Source organism: Cetorhinus maximus, chromosome 14 (assembly GCF_964194155.1).
Source record: "Cetorhinus maximus chromosome 14, sCetMax3.hap1.1, whole genome shotgun sequence".
Lineage (NCBI taxonomy): Eukaryota > Metazoa > Chordata > Chondrichthyes > Lamniformes > Cetorhinidae > Cetorhinus > Cetorhinus maximus.
The window spans coordinates 68,602,896-68,621,175 of record NC_135892.1 but is presented as its reverse complement, the minus strand read 5'-3'; positions in this window follow the sequence as shown (position 1 = coordinate 68,621,175).

Sequence of the window (18,280 nt, the reverse complement as noted above, 5' to 3'; positions counted from 1 at the left end):
TCGTCATGCCGGGCGCCATATTTAAAGTGCAGCTGTGCGCGCACATCTCTCAGTGCTTCCAGCTGATGACTGCTGCATGGAAGACATGGCCTTAAAAGGCAAGAAGGCTGCAGCCCCTAGGTTCAATGATGCATCTCTTGGGCACCTTTTGGACACAGTGGAGGTTCACCATGATGTCCTCTACCCCCGCTCTGGCCACCGGATGGGTAGCAACATCAGTAATCCGTCTTGGGAGACAGTGGCAGCAATGATCAGCACTGAGGACAGCCACCCTGTACCACAAGAGCATCTACTCTGTTCCGCCACGGTAAGTCACTCTTCTCATCATTCTCAACTCACACACTCACAAACCCATCACAAATCCACAGGGCCATTACTCACTGCTAGTTCAAGGGACATCACCATTCACACTCTCACACACAACCTTCATTGTCCTCATCCCGTCCATGGGACCACCCACACATGCCACGCATACTTATCATCTGGCCTGCAGTCATCCTGCTTACACTCTCTCCATCTTCATTCATGCAGGACATGCTGGCAGACAACATGGGGCAGAGGTCACAGGCTAGTGGAGAAATGCCTGAAATCAAGGTCCTCATAAACTTTGAAAACAGGGCCATCCAGCTGGTCGACAAGGATCTTGACCATTCCTGAGCTGGTGGTGAGGTCGATGCTCAACCAAATGAGGATCGAGAAGTGCAACATCCGTCAGACAACCATGCTGTGAGTGATGTGCCCTGTTTCACAGCCACTGCCATGCACTAATTATCTCCCCTTGCTTTCACAGGCACATCTGGGAAACTGCCAAGAGAGTCCATGACCCAGGGCCTCCAATCAAGCCTCGAGGGATGCCCAGAAGAGGAATCCGCTGAAACCCTCCCTGAAGACCCATCATAGCGCTTGCTCACACCCCCCACCATTGCAGAGACAATGGTGGGACTTTGCTTTAGAGTCGTCTCAGAATCACAATCTGGTGAGCACATTACACTTTCTGATCCATGCAGAGGCATGCACTTCCCTGGTGTCCGGCACTTGGAGGACTGCTGGGGGCCAGAAATTTGCTGAGTCTGAGTCAGGTGACAAGCCTCTGGACTCAGTCATGTCACAGTTGCTGAAGCTGCAACAGCAAGCTCAAGAACATCAGGAAGGGATGTCTGCTGCACTCCTCAGTTTGCAGGGCACGACGGAGAAATACATCCCCTTTCAGGCTGAGGTGATAGCACCGACATGCCAATGCACTGAGGTTAACACTGGTAGTATGGGGGCCGCCATGGAGACCTTGGTCCAAGATGTCGCTCCTGTACTGCTGCGTGGGTTGAACTCCATTGCCGATGCCATAATTGGCCTCCAACAGTGTTTATGCGAGAGGGGTGCGAGGCAGCCCAATCTCACTCCAGCTATCCCGTCTCCTCAAGGAGTCAACCAGGGGCCCTTGGCACCCATAGGGAGAAGATCAGCAGGTGTACCCCCAGCAGCAATCCATCCAGGTGACTCCGGGAGTCACATCCGAATCCCCTCTCCCTGTGATCTCAGCAGTTCCAGCTCCACAAGCTGAGAATTGTGTCACTGCCACGCAGCAGGACCCTAAAAGTAGGCTGGGGCCCTCCAGGTCTCAGTCCTCCAGCGCCTTCAGGAGCACAGCATCAGTGGTCACAGATGCTGAAGAGATGGGGGCCAGTCCTTCCTTAGAGGTGTTGAGAGCTCACCGAGAGAATGAGAGAACTCTATGGCGCCTGCCCACTGCATTCTGGCAGCAATGACAAGCACTGCTGAGCTGCTGGCATCAGTAATGTTTCCAGGGAATGTGAGGCCAAGCGAACACTTTGGCCTGAAGGCTGCACAGAGCACAGGGAAGAGGCCCTGGACTGAGACACCTGCCTTTATCTTGTGCTGAAAGGTTTTGCATCTGAGTGACAAGGACACTGCCCTTCAGAACAAGGAGCCATAGGCAGGGAAACATTCTTGGGAGTTTATTGACAATAGTGAACAGTATGTACAAGTGATTAACACCCATGCCTAGGTTGTGCGACTAATTCTCCTTAACTTTCCTAACTCTGCCGCTACATCTTGGTGCTCCCCAGTCATCCACAGCAGAGGTGGAGGCAGCCTGCTGACTGCAACGCCGTTTGTGATGACCTTGGCTGGCATCCTCTGGAGGGCTGAGACACCAGCCTGCTTTCGAGGTGCTGCTGTGTGGCAATGGCACTCTCTTCAGCCTGTGGAGCTGGAGCTGCTGAGGTCACAAGCAGAGGGGAGTCGGATAGGCCAGACACTCTCAGAGTCACCTGGATAGACTGGCCCAGAGTGTGCACCCGCCGATCCTCCTCCCTAAGGGTTCCTGGGGGCCCCAGGCTGGCTCCTTGAGGAGCAGGAGCAGCTGGAGTGAAATCAAGCTGCCCGGCACCCTACTCACGTAAACACTGTTGGAGGCCAACTATGGCATCAGCAATGGAGTTGAGCCCGTGCAGCAGTGCGGAAGTCAAGTCCTGAACCAAGGTCTCCATGGTGGCCACCATTCTACCAGTGTTGACCTCTGGACATTGGCATGCCGACACTATCACCACAAAGTGAAGGCGGACAGACTCCTCCATCATGCTTTGTAATCTGAGGAGTGCAGCAGACATCCCTTCCTGATGTTCCCAAGCTTGCCTTTGCACCTCCAGCAACTGAGGTATGACCGAGTCCAGAGGCTCATCAGCTGACTTGGGCTCAGCAAAGTTCTGATGTCCAGTCCTCCGAGTGCCAGAAACCTGGGAAGTCCCTGCCTCCACCTGCTGTGGATCAGATGGTGCAATGTGCTCACCAAATTGTGATCCTGAGGCTATTCTAAAGCTAGGTCCCACCAAGGTGTGTGTCTTTGCGCTGGTGAGGGTGTGGGTGAGTGATGTGACAGGATTTCAGAGAGGGTGCCTCCAGATTCCTCTTCAGAGGTTTCTTCAGGGCTTGATTGGAGGCCCTGTGTCGTGGACTCTGTCGGCTATTTGGCAGATGTGCCTGCGAAAGCAAGAAGAGATAATTAGTGCATGGCAGTGGCCTGTGAAAGAGGACACATCACTCACAGCATGGTTGTTTGATGGATGTTGCACTGCTGGACCCTCACTTGGTAGAGCACCGCCAACCTCACCATCAGCACAGGACCAGTCCAGATCCTCGCCAGCCAGTTGAATGGCTCAAAGTCCGTGAGGACCTTGATTTCAGACATTCCTCCATCGGCAAACAACCTCTCCCTCTTGTGTGCCAGCTTGTCCTGTATGGATAGAGATGGAGAGAGTGTAAGCAGGATGCCAGCCCAGGCCAGATGATAAATATACCTGGCATGTGTGGTTGGTGAGTAGTACATGGACGGGATGAGGACATGGATAGCCAGTCGCAAGCAAAAGAAGAAAGTCCTCAATAATCTAGCGGAGTGGAACAGGAGAAAGTCCCAAGCAGACCTTCTGGTCAAAGAAAGGACAGGAACCTGGAAAAGGTCCTGGTAAGTTAAGTCAAGAGTGAGGGGCAGAGAAAGGCTCCAAGCTTCAAGCTTAAAGCTCCAAGCTGCAGGAAGCAGAGTCAAAGTGATATAAAGGCTTGTGAGAAGTCAGAAAGTTCAAAGAGACAACTGAAAGCCTGTAACTCTTTGCTCTGGGCATTTGAAGCAATGGTGTACTGTTGACAGCTGAGTCAGTGAGAGAGAGTGCGTGGAAGAAAGTGTGAATGCACGCGGTGACCCAAGGGAGAGGAACATCGGAAGGAGAGTTTGAGCCCCTGAAGGTGAACCCTTGTGGAAGGTGTCTGAGAGAAAGCTTCGGTTTGGGAGAAGATTCCAAGGCAAGTTCTTGGAAAATGGAGATTGGAAACCCTCATGTGAAAAACAGAGTTCAGTGAGACTGGTTGGCTCACGGTGTAACAAGCATCTGGGGGGGTGGGGGAGTTGAGGAGAGATCCATAGCATCTGTCTGGAGTGACATCTGTCACTTGGTTTCAGAGTGTAGTGTGTCTGACCACAGGTTGTCAATTGGTTTACATGGACTGTACTTACTGTGAACATTAGAGTGTAAGATAGCTTTTGTCACTTGTGTTATCCTTACAAACCTGTGTACATCTGTAAAGGTATAGTTGTGGGTGAAGGAGTATTGTAATATAGTTAATCTTTTCTTGTTTAATACATGTTTTATGCTTTTGTTAAAAGTTCATTAGCTGACTCCTGTGACTCTGTTCAGTAGCCCCTCTCCACATATATAAACAATCAAATAAAAGTTAGGATCCATCAAGCTGGGTTCCACCCTGGGATCTGGCTTGTCCAGTGTTAGCCTCAGCTGGGGATCATAACACTAATCAGTAGAATTAGTGTGAAAATTACAGCAACATGTGATCATTTTCATTCTTCCTCTGGAATTTTCCTTATGGAAAGTTGACAATGATACATTGAAATAACGCACAATAAATGATCTACTTTTTTAGCAATTATCATTCTTTGAATGACAGTTAGAAACTGCAGCATGCAATCTTTCCTTATGAATAATATTTGCTATAACCACTTTTCTGATTTTTTTTTTGGTATTTATGTGTTGTTAATTTCAAGATTCCTGAAACTCATTTATGGACAAAATACTGGATTCAATTTTGACTGTTCCTGCCAGGTGGAAACCAAATAGCTGTGACTCTGTTGTCCTGATTTACACCCTGTATGGTTTTCTTTTCTACTAAAATTTGTAAAATGGATGGCAATATGCTGCCTGGCAGTAACAGTTAAGACTGACTCTGGTTTCCTATGAAAGTTAATGTTTTACTGTACAAGAGATTTTTATTTTGATCAACCTGGGTAGGTAACGTGCTGAAACCCACCACCAAACTGCTGAGAGTTCTACATGTAGAATTTCTGTTTAACTAATATAGTGTACATACGCTATCTCATTTGGCACAGCCCCCATTTACATAAATCAAAAGAGCCTACATAAGACATAGCAGCAGGAGTAGGCCGTATAACCCTTAGAGCCTGCTCTGATATTCAGTAAGGCCATGGCTGACCTTTGACCTCATCTCCACTTTGCTGCCCAATCCCAGTATCCCTTGATTCCCCAGTATTGAAAAATCTATCTACCTCTGCCTTGAATAAACACAATGACTGAGCATCTGCAGTTATCTGAAATAGGGAATTCCAAAGATTCGCAACCTTCTGAGTGAAGAAGTTCCTTCTCATCTCGGCCTTAAATAGTCAATCCCTTACCCTGAGACTATATCCCCTAGTTCTAGACTTTCCAGCCAGGGAAAACATCTCTCAACATCTATTGCATCAAGCCCCCAGAATCTTACATATTTCAATGAGATCACTTCTCATTCTTCTAAACTGCAGATGGTATAGGCCCATTTTACTCGACCTGTCATCATAGGGAACTCCTTTCGTTCCAGAGATCAGTCTGATGAACCTTCAGTACACCGTCTCCAAGGCAAGCAAGGACAGGCTTCAGGGAGTCTCACCACAAAGTTCCCAGCCTCTGACCTGCTCTTGTAGTCACAGTGTTTGTATGGCTGGTCCAGTTTCTGATCAATGGTAACCCCCCAGGATGTTGATAGTGGGGGAATTCAGTGATGGTAATGTCATTAAATGTCAAGGGGAGATGATTAGATTCTCTCTTGTTGGAGATGGTAATTGCCTGGCACTTGTGTGGCACAAATGTTACTTGCCACCTATCCGCCTAAGCCTGAAGGTTGTTCAGGTCTTGCTACATTTGGACACTGACCTCTTCAATATCTGAGGAGTCATGCATAGTGCTGAACATTGAGCAATCATCAATGAAAATCCCCACTTCTGACCTTATGATGGAGGGAAAGTCACTGGTGAAGCAGCTGAAGATGGTTCGATCTAGGACACTTCCCCGAGGAACTCCTTCAGCTAGTTGAACAGAATTTTCTTTTGACAAATAAAAACAGAAAATGCTGGAAAAACTCCACATCAGAGGTCTGAAGAAGAGTCGTACTAGGGATAACGCTATTTTCCATCTTGTATTGTGCAATGAGGCAGGGTTAATTAATTAGTAATCTGATAGTAAACAATCCCCTGGGAAAAAGTGATCGCGACACAACTGAAATTCCGTAATAAATTTGAAAGTGACATACCCCAGTCCCAGACAAAAATCTTAAAATTAAACAAAACCAATGATATTGTTATGTGGCAAGACCTGGCTAAAGTGGATTGGGTGAATATACTAAAAGGCCTGGTGGTAAATAAACAGTGGGAAACATAAATAAACACAATTAAAAATTAAAAACAATAATAAATTCCATTAAAAGAAAAACTTATTAGGGAAGTTAAGGGTAGTATTAGAAAGAAAAGGCTTACACTGTTGCAAAGAATAGTAGTAAGCTTGAGGTTTGGAGGTGTTTTAGAAACATGCAAAGAGTGACCAAAAAGTTGAGAAAAAGGGAAGAAATCAGAGATTACTAACCAGAAATATGAATAACACATTCTAAGAGGTTTTACATTTATATAAATAGGTTCAGAATAGCCGAAATAGACGATGATCCCTTAGTGGCAGAGACAGGAGAAATTATCATGGGGAATGAGGAAAAGGCAGATACATTGAACAAGCGTTTTGCGCCTGTCTTCACAGGAGAAACCACAAATTACATCCTAGAAATGGAGGGTAACCAAGGGTGGCACAAGGTGGATGTATAGAAATGGAAATTATGCAACAGATTAGCTCTGGTTGGAGCAATTGGAAAAAGTGCAACAGAATGTTACATGATGGAAAAGTATCACTGAAACTGAAAGGAAGAATCTACAAGACAGTTGTGCGACTGGCCTTGTTATATAATGCAGAAACTTGGGCAACATCAAGAAGAGAGGAGCAATGACGGGGTAATAATGAGATGCAGATGCTGAGATGGATGTGTGGCGTAATGAGAAAAGACAAAATCTAAGTTTTCTGACTACACGGAGCTGGGAGGGAATGTAAACTGTGAGATGGATACAAGGAGGCTGCAAAGAGATATGGATAGGTTAAGTGAATGGACAATAAGGCAGCAGATTAAGTATAACGTGGGGAGGTGTGAGGCTATTCACTTTGGTAGTAAGAACAGGAAAATAGAATGTTTTTTAAAAGGCATAAAATCAAAGAGACTTGTGTGTAACCATGCAAGGATAACAGGAAGTTAGCATGCAGGTACAGCAAACAAGTAGGAAGCCAAATTGAAGAGGAAGAATGTGCAAGGTTATGGGGAGAAGGCAGGGAAATGGCAGTAAGTGAATTGCTCATTCAAAAAACCGTGCAGACATGATGGGCCAAATAGCCTCCATCTATACTGTAACAATTCTGTGATTCTGTGAAATGGCACACTGACCTTTATTGCAAGGGGATTAGAGTCCAAGAATAAGGAAGTCTTGCTATAATTCTACCGGGGTTTGATGAGACCTCACCTGGAGTACTGTGTGCAATTTGTCTCCGTATTTAAGGAAGGATATACTTGCATTAGAGACAGTTGTTAAGAAACTATCATATTTTTCCTAACATTATCGTGGAATATTTTAAAGCAGGCGTGTGTGTGTGTGTGTTTGTTTTGGTTCTACGTGTGAGGCTAATTTAATTAAGCTAGAGACGATTAGACTGCAAGGTTTAAATTATCAAAGAAGTGAGGTTTAAAACAGGCGTTTGAAATGAAGACGAGTAAAGCTAGGGTGAGGTCAACAGATATGGTGTGAATGAAATTTGTATTTTTACATAAGTGGGAAAGGTATTTGATTTCCAAAGGGACATGATAAGATTTTTTTACAATTGGCAAGCTAAATAAGACCAAGGTTATTACATTGATTTTTCCCAAAAGCGCTGGCTATAATGAGAACATGAAAGATTGTTATATTCTGGGAAAAATAGCTTCTAAAGGCAAGTTGAAACAATGGGATTTACAGATCAAAAAGGGAGAAATATGTTTAAGGAAGAATGGAAGGCTGTGTGAGGTGTGACCGTGTGAGATCTTGAAAGGTGACAGTGTGAAACAGACTTGGGGGAAAGCCTCTAGTCACCATGCAGAAGGTAACCAATGTTGTGATAAAAGCCTTTGAAAGTCCATTGTCCATTGGGTTCTTGTGGTAAAATTGCTGGATGACTTTATAATTTTGGAATCTATTTGGACTATTGCCTTAAAGGGGAGTTTAGTTAAGTAGGAATTTTGGGAACTGTTATAACTGTGCAACTGAAAAGTTTTTTGTTCTTTTGTTAATAAATGTTTTAATTTAACCTTTAAAATCTCTAAAGGTGGTAATGGACTCATTACTTCTGACTTCAGTGTACAAGCCTTCATGTAATAAATAGAAATTGCAAAATCGTTGTAATAGCGTGGCCAAGTTTCCATTTTGGATTTGGTCGACCTGGCAAATACCACCTGCCATATCATAACACAGTGCAGCAAATGCTCACTAGATGGACACCAGGCAGCAGGGCCCCGGAGAGGGGTGTGCAGATGGTGCCAAACAACAGGGCGCGGTGGCTAGAGGAGCCCAGGCTTGGTATTATAAACAGAGTTTCTCATTGTCCAGGCTGAGCAGCCAGAGATGCAGACCTGAAAGACTAACTTTTTTTAAAAATCGGAACCGTCAGCCTGACGGTTCCGATTATTTTAAAGCCGGTCTGGCAGGTTAGTTTGACTGAGCTTTTGTGCTGCTGCTTAAGACCTTCGGGCAACTTAATGGTTCTGATCATTTTTTTGGAAAGCCTGCCAGAAAACCACAAAGTTGCCCAAAGGTCAGAAGCAGTTCCTATTCACAACTATTGTGAAGACTGTTCTCTGTTGAAAATCTGCTTGAAAGATGGTAAATGAAATACCAATCTGGAGCCAATTGGAAGCTGGGAGGGTTGAGGGGCTAGTGGGGGTGTGAGAGGGGTAAGGAGGGTGAAGGGGGATGATGGGGGTGAGGGGGTGAGTGAGGGAGTGGTGATGGATGGTGGAGAGTGAGGGCATGGGGGTTGAGAGGATGGTGGGGGTTGTGGTGGTGGGATTAGGGTGATGGGGGGTTGGGGGGACCACTTTCAAGGTTTAATACCACAAAATTAAACACTGTACTCTTCGCAAAATTCTCTTTTGAATTTAAAGCAACATGTTAGTAGCAGTCTAAATTTTCATTATACGCTAAAGTAGGAAGCATAATTCTGATGACATGCTGTGTTGATGTATCAGAGGTTTGAGAATCTTGGGCCTCATCAGAATAAACTGGGCGTGATGCAGAGCAGGGTGCTGACTCACTGTCATCCATTTTAGCAGTCTTGCAAAGTCTGAGAATGAAATCCTTATTTGTCACTAGGAAATCGCTTAAAGAAAGGTTTCACCATCCTAGGTACACCCCAGATACGCTATAAATTCACAGTGTACAATACAGTTTGAATGATAGCTTCTGGGGAAGGGGAAACATTCCATTTCTTGAGTTAAGGCTGTGCTGAATTTTTGTACCATGTATCATTCTTCTCTGAAAAATTCAGAATCAGCAATTCAATCTACATTTTTCCTGAGATGCTGGTACATGTCTTATTGACAAATCCTGGGGATAGTGTTATTAGTGTAAAAGGGGCAGGTGACATTTATGGTATATTATGGGTTGGTGCCAGAGAAGTCAGAATGGTAAGGTTGTATTAGCTGCAGAGTTGAATTGTTTTGTCAATGTAGTGATTTCTTTGGAGACACTTTCCTAACATCAGCTGATTGTTCTGTGATGAATTATCCTGAGAGAATCAGCACTGGGCCTCCAATTTTGCAATTGCTATAGTCATTCTGCCTACTGCATGCAGGTGTAATGAGAGAAAAACAAACCTACATTGATACAGCGCCTTTCACAATGTCCAAGTTGTTTTATAGCCAATTCAGTACTTTTGAGTTGTGGTCACTGGTGTAATGTTTACAATGTTATCAAATGGTGGAGCAGGCTCGAGGGGCCGAATGACCTACTCCTGCTCCTGCTCCCAATACGTATGTTCGTATGTCATTCTAGATGGATGAGATGAGATGGGCTAGATGGCCTTTGGCATCCATAATTATCTTGAGAAGAATGTGAAATCATTGCTGGAGTTCAGTTTATTTTGTTGTTAATGGAAGTTTGTTGTGAGCAGGCTTTTCGGAGTGAAATTGCGTAATGGGTTCATGATGAATCAGTAACCTGTTTTACGTTGAACATAATTCTTAAGAGTCTTTTCCATTTACTTAAACCTTGTCCTTTTGTCTACTTCCCTATTATCTCACTCTATCTTGGTGCTTTTATGAGTCTTTTGAGGTACTGAAATATTATGATGAAGTGTTGCATAGTAGATATTGAAATTATATTGTAATGAGAAGCAGCAATCAGCAGAATCTTCAGACTTGCTAACCAAGAAAACACTGATACAATTGTGAATCACTCAGTCTTTGTTGTCTGGCCTCTTAAAAGTTGTGATGCACAGGGATACCTGAGGGCTCCATGCTTCTCACTGACAGCGAAGAGCCATGTTGTTCAATCATTCCACTTTGTTGCTCAAGAGTTATTTGATCTTTTTACCCTGTGAGATTACTGATAAAATAGAATCCAATTACACCCCCTGTATGAAATAATTATATTGAATAATATCATGCACCCAGGCAGGAGAAAGTCTTCTACTTCTTCAAGCATCATTTAGCTAGGACCTTTCTGTAATTGATTGGTGAATCTTGAAAGGGGAAAATATATCATGCATGATTCAGGGGGAGGGTTAAAGTGGGGCGGATGGGGGAGAGTGGGGTATTAGGAAATAAGGGGCCTGGAAACAGAAGAATTGAGTGCCCATGATTTCTCTCCCTGGCCCTGGTTAGCAGCAGGTTCTTGTTCGATAAGCTGCAAATTTCTGCCACCACCTCACTTGACAACCTGAGCCCCCTGAGATACTGGTGCTCTGACATGTCAATGAAGCTTATCCGCTACCTGCAGACTCTGTGTGCCACGTATGGCCTCCTGCGAGCTACACCTTTCTCGTGGCCCCCCACCCCCTAGCCTGTCTCCTGTGGAGCTGCAGGCTGTTGATGAAAGGGAAAGTTGATGTCCACTTAGCCAATGTTAATCTGTGATTTCAAAACCTATGTATCTTAAATGTTACCATTGTGCTTTGCTGCAAAATATGATTCTCTCTATAAACCAATGATTTAAACTCCAAAGGTAGTAACCAATCAGTGATCAGTACTATTGATTACACAGTCTGGGATTAGATATGGATTTGGTTTGAATAAATGATTACTGTATAATTAACACATTGAGGAGAAATTGGGCACTGCAGCATCTGTTTTCTTAAGGGCTTTATGGCCTCCTAATGGTGGAAAATAGCTTTTGAGATTCCAATGGGAAGCGAGCCAGTTATTAACTTGGTAAAGGAATTTGTGCACGTACAACTAATGACTGCAGAGCAGGCATATTTGAACCCGGTGCTGCCATTTTCAAACACCACGACCTCGCCGCTGCCCTGTTTAGATCTCACACAGTTAAACAGCATGCAGAACCACACCCATCAGTGCTTTGTAAAGGGATCACGAACTACTTACAGGCTAGTTGTTGCATGATTTCTCTGGCTGCTGGTGCAATTGCCTGCATTTTTGGAACTATCCAATATTTGCCTAAAGTTCCAGTAGTTTACAGGAAGTGGCCTGGCTGGTGCTGAATTATTTTTTGTTAATTTTAAACCTTGTGCTAGAACAAGTTGTTTCCAGATATGGGCGGCCGCAGTGGAGTAGAAAGGTCAAGGAGTACTGAAGAGATTTGGGAGGGCAGAGTATCCAAGAGGGAAGGAAAAAAGGAGGCAGGGAGCAAGAGAGAGGGGTCTAGAAGAATAAAGACAAATGTAAAAATAGGTAGAAAAAAAGTGAAAATAAGTGATCAGCTTGGGTCCAGAGTTTTCAAATAATTTCCACCATTTCTTGTACCCACAATGTATGTCCCCTTTAAGAGATACAGGCTGCCTTTAAGTGGTACTATCCAATTGCAGTATCAGCCTCCTGCTGATGCATGCAACCAGGGAAATCATGTAAAGTAGCAGGCAGCACAATTTTAATGTGCTGTCTGCAACACAAAGACTGGGCATGGCTTAATCTCTTACTGTGATCAATGCGCCCATTTTAGGGGTTAGCCAATTTTTTCTCCCTTGGCTGCTGCAATGGAGAATGCCAAACTGTTCAGGTAAAGGTCTAAAAACTACAAAGTTTAGAAACAAAAGTGTGAAAACATAAATTGCATAAAAGATAGCATAATTGACCAAGAATACATTGTTCAAGTTACAAGAGCACACAAATTAGGAGCAGGAGTAGGCCATTCAGCCCCTCGAGCCTGCTCTGCCATTCAAGAAGATCATGGTTGATCTGATTGTGGCCTCAACTCCACTTACCTGTCAGCCCCCAATAACCCTTGACTCCATTGTCCATCAAAAATCTATCTCATTCAGCCTTGAATATATTCAATGACCCAGCCTCTACTGCTCTCTAGGGAAGAGAATTCCAATGACTAACAACCCTCTGAGAAAAAAATTCTCCTCATATCAGTCTTAAATGGGAGACCCCTAATTTTTAAACTGTGTTCCTTAGTTCTAGACACCCCCACAAGGGGAAAAGTCCTCTCAGCATCCACCCTGTCAAGTCCCCTCATTATATATTTCAATAAGATCACCTCTCATTCTTCTAAACTCCAATGGGTATGAACCCATTTTGCTCAACCTTTCCTCATAAGCTAATCCCTTCATCTCAGGAATCCGTCAAGTGAATCTTCTCTGAACTGCTTCTAATGCCCTTTCTTAAGTAAGTAGACCAAAACTGTACACAATACATCAGATGCGGTCTCACCAAGACACTGTACACAGTACACCAGATGCGGTCTTACCAAGGCCCTGTACAGCAGTAGCAACACTTCCCCACTGTTATAGTTGAATCTTTCTTTCTATTACATTTTGTAACTATGCATTAATTTTTAGGTGTCCATGTACACTAATCACCAAAGCTTTTGCTCTTCCACATTTCCTAGTCTCTCAACATTAAGTGAATAGTCCACGTTTTCTTTCTCAGATCCAAAGTGGATGACCTCACACTTCCCTACATCTAATTACATCTGCCAGAGTTCCAGCCAGAGATTTATAAAGGTTCTGCATAACTTTGCTGATTTTTGACTCAATACCTTTATTTATGAAGCCCAAGATCTCATATGCTTTGATAATTACCCTCTTGGGAAACACCACTGTCTACCATCCTCCAGTTTGAAAAACAATCATTTATCATGGGTAAAATGTTTAGCTTGGTGGGCAGGCATGTGCCCAACCTGACCGATGACGTCAAGCGTGCATCCCGACGTCATCGCACACTCGCACAATTAGAAGGCCTATTAAGGCCATTAAAAAGTTAATTAAAGCAAATTTTTCACTGCCTGTTCAATCTTATGGTTGGCGGGCAGACAAAAAGGCCAAGTGACCTTTGCACGTTTTTGGAAACCTCATCCACAGGCGGGATGAGGTTTCCAAGAGCAAATAAAAATCAAATAAGAACATTATTTTTTCATTAATAACATGTCCCTGCTCATGTGACAGAGTCACATGAGGGAACATGTTTCGTAACATTTATAAAATCTTTTTTTAAAAATCAGTTCATCTCCCTGAGGCAGAGAGCTGCCACAGGGAGATTATGTAGTGCACACTCGCACGAAGGTTACGCTTGCCCTCCATCCTCCCCCTCACCCTCCCCCCCCACCCGCCCCCCACAGGCAGCGCTGAGCGCTGCTGTTTGTATTTCACGCTGGGCAGGCCTTAATTGGCCCGCCAGGGTGAAATTGCCTTGCGGGCCCGATCTTGGGTGGCGGGCAGCGGTCGGCTTCCTGCCCATCCCGCCAAGCCTGCATGCCAAGGGCAAAATTCTGCCCTATGACTTATTTCTGTCCTTCAGTCAGCTTTTTATCCAAACTGACACTGACCCTCCTATTCTATGATCTTCAATTTTGTTAACCAACTTTTTATGTGGTCCTTTGTCAAATGCTTTCTTAAAATCCAAATCTATTGCATTCCTTCATCAACCTTTTCTGTTACTTCATCAAAGATTTCCGTTAAATTATTCAAGTGCGATCTGCCTTTTACAAATCCATGCTGGCTCTTCTTAATTAACTCAAACCTCTCCAAGTGCCTGTTGATTTTTTTCCCTGATTATTGTTTCTCAAACCTTACCCACAACTGATCTTAAACTTGCAAGCCTGTAGTTACTAGGAATGTCCTTGCACCCTTTTTTGAATAAGAGTGGCACACTTGCCACCCTCTGATTCTCTGGCACCTTGATGCCCCCAAACCGCCCCCACTCTCCTCCAGCCATACCCCACTCACCACCCCCGCCCCTACCCCGCCATATTGAGGGAAGATTGGAAGATTATGGCAGGCCCTTCCGCTATCTCCACTGCCACTTCCTTTAGCAACCTGGGATGCAAGCCAACCGGACCAGGCGACTTAACCACTCCAAGCATAGCCAGCCGTTTGCAGTTCACCCTGTCCATCAATTTTTACCCCATCCATTACCTCTACCAGCTTCACTTCTACCTATGTTTTTTCAGCATCCTCCTCCTTTGTAAATGTGCTCTCCCCATCAAGGACATCCCCTCTTTCCAACACTACAATGTCTTCTCCAATCATTACTGATACCCCACCTCCCTTTTTCTCTAGCTTTTTTGAACACTTTGTATCCTTGAATATTAAGTGCCTGGTCTTTACCATTTTTAAGCCATACTTTGGTTACTCCCATTACATTATATTCCCACACAGCTTTGTACCTGTAGCTCACAAACCTTTTCACCACACTTTGTTTATATACATGCATTCTAAATCTGCCTATGTATTCCTCATAGTTCTTCTTCATCGGTTCCTATCTACTATGGCTTTCTTCTCCAACATTCTCACTTTATGCACCTCATTCCTCTTTTATTCTTCTATAAGCTGGTGCTCATCCCCCTGACAATTTAGTGAATACAAGTGAACCTGCTCCTGGGAGACCATTGGTCCCAGTCCTGTTTAAATGCAACTGATCCCTTTTTAATAGGTGCCTCCTGCCCCAGAACTGGCCCCAGTGTCTCCTGAATCTGAAGCCCTCCCTCCAACACCATTCCTCAAACCACATAGTGATCCTCCCTTTTTTCCTATTTTTACTCTTGTTAGTATGTGGTACAGGGAGTAATCCAAAGATTACTACCTCCGAGGCCCTACTTTTGAACTTCCTGCCTATCTTGAAAATCTGACCATAACACCTCAATGCCTCCCTTCTCTATGTCTTTGGTAGCTCTGGCTCACTCGCTTTCCCCTGCAGAATATTTGCACCCTCTCCATGAAGTTCTTTATCCTGGCACCAGGGAGGCAACACCCCAAGTAGGACTCATAATGACATTTACAAAAATGCCTGCCTGTGCTCCTAAACATGGAATCTCCGATAATGACTGCATTTCTACTCTTTGCTGTTCCTTCCTGTGCAGTCCTTTGCCCATTGGTGCCATGATCTGGACCGCACTGCTTCAAGATGTCATCACATCCAGGAGTCTCCAGTTCTGAGTACCTGTTTGAGAGTGGCCCTCACTTCAAAAGCAGGAAGTACAGGAGCCTGTTAGTACACTTCCAGATGGCCACCCATCTACCATCTTGAATTCTTACTACCTGTGGGGTGACCACTTTCTGGAACGTGAGATCAAGGAAGCTCTCATCCTTCCTAATGCTTCGCAGTGACTCCAGCTACCCCTCAAGCTCAGAAACCTCAGAGAAATGCTCAAGCAGTTGGAGACATCTCATACATATGTGGTCCCCCAGAAATACATGAAGTGTTCTGAAGTTCCCATTAGGCACAGTAACTGCGAGCAGCAGATCTCAACTGCCCATCCATGATCTAAACAAATTCAACACCCTTTTTTAAAATCTAATTAGTACTTTGTTTAAACAATTAATAAATTAATTCCTCTAGAGCTTCTCTGTACTAATATTCTTATCATTAATTAATTTACTGTTATACTTACCCTGATTAAGTTTTCCTAGGGCTCCTTGATGCCCACATTTAGTCAAATGCTGCCTTGATGTAATAGGCAGTCACTCTCACCCCACCTCTTGGGTTCAGCTCTTTTGTCCAACTTTGGACCCAGGCTGTAATGAGGACTGCAGCGAAACAGGCCTGGTGGAACCCAAACTGAGCATCAGTGAGCAGGTTATTGCTGAGTAAATGCCGTTTGATAGCACTGTCAATTCCTTCCATCACTTAGCTGATGATTGAGAGGACACTGCTGGGGTGGTAACTGGCCGGATTTGATTTTGCTTCCATGCAGCATAGTTTAAAATCTAATATTAACACTAATCCATTTTAACTTAATCCCTGAACTATTTCAAATCCACTGAAATATATATATCTATATATTCAGGTCAGGTTTTACCATCTTCACCTTGCATTTAAAAGTTTGTTGACACTGGAAGTTGGAGTGCTAAGACATATCGTGATAAATTATTACAACAGTCTCATTACTTTTGCAGTTTAAAATAGGTCAGAGACCTTATTATGAGGGATTGTAGTTTTGATTCCAATGGCTGCAGCTACTTGTTTACGAATATAGCTTCTGAAGTTACTGTCACAGTAACAGTAGTCCTTTCATGAGAGGAATAGGCAAGAATTTAACTAATTGGATGTCTCAATAACTGATAACAGAACCAGAGCTGTTATAACTGTACGGGAGAGTGCAATTCAAATTTTTATATTAAAGCCAAAATCTTAGGGGCAAGAAAATGCCTTTTGCCACACCACTGTATCGCTTTACCAGTGTCATGTGTGCCACTGACCACTTCCTGTCCCAGAATAAGGGCGCACACAGGTGTTTCCCCTGCCTGCACTCGAAGGCTCTGACTTGGCACTATCATACTGTCACACATCCCAACTGCTGAAGTGATGCCAGGATCCCATTTATGGCTGTATTATTTTCTCAAGAAAAACAAGCAAGATGGGCCCTGCCGCAGTGTTATAAGGGAGGGGCACTGTAACTGCAAGTAAGTTATATTTGTGGAACTTTTTCTATTGCAAAGTCAGGAAGTACCCTAGAGTATTTTTGGAGGTGTTTTGGGAGATCCTGGATTTTCCAGAGTGTTGCTGCATCGTCATGAATGTGTGCGGTTGTGGGTAGGACAGAGGATTAGGTTATCTGAGCACACAAAGGCTGCAACAGGTATAGGGCAGCAGTGACAGTATTTCTGGGTCTGCGGTACAACAGGGAGATGGAGCAGAGGCTAAAGAGAAGGTAAGTTCTGCCAATCTGGAGCTGGACTCCTCCGTACTCCTTGACAGTGACAGGAGGCTGTCTGCTAGTGCAGCCAATGCACCCAGCAACTCAGTACTTGTACATCAGTGCTCTCCTGTATGTGACCCCATCATGGTCCTCACCTGAGCCTTTTGCAGCAGTACTCATTTGTGACCTCACCCTCTGGTGAGCTGGAAAATGAACCATCCTTTACCCCAGCCTGGCTGCAGTCCACTCGTGCACAGTAACTCAACACATGCTGATCCCAATTCGATACAAATGTTCAAGATACATGTCTGAGCTGGTGGCCGCAAACATTACATTAGACAGCGTCAGTTATACCTAAAAATGAGATGGTAACCTGGTGAAGCTAGAATACAGGACTACAGGAATGCTAAGCTGTGGAAGCAGCATGCTACAGACAGAACTAAGCAATCCCATAACCAGCGGACCAGATCAATACTCTGCAGTTGAACCACATCCTAAATGGTGTGGACAGTTAATGATAAACAACAAATCCAGGCTTGTCCAACCTTTTTGCAATTCACATTTCAAAATTTTTCTCACCCAACAGACAGATGAGCAGATTTTGAAAAGATAAAGGCCGTAATTTTCCAGCCCTGTTAGCATCGGGTGTCATGGGGTGGGTGGGTACAATATGGTGAGAAGGCCAAAAATCGGTTTCACCAGCATGAAAGCACACCGGGATCATCCGATGGTGTCCGCCATGGCGGAACGCCAATCCTGCTGGAGGCCAGCATGAACCCACTTTGCATCCCGCTAATGGGATGCAAATTAACACCGGACCAAAATCGTTCCCCTCCCAGGCCAGATTTTCCATTACGCCAGTAGGTAAACAAGCCGGCCAGAACACGTTTGGACAAGTGTGACGTGCAGAAGTCAGGACTTACCGTTAGGGCCTTGCTCAGATCGCAGTTATCCGAGGAGCAGAAGACGCTGGAGCCCTACAGCTACCGGACCCTGGAAGAACACAGTGCATCGCATCCTCATGGACATGGCTCCACCGCGAAGCAGCTCACGGAA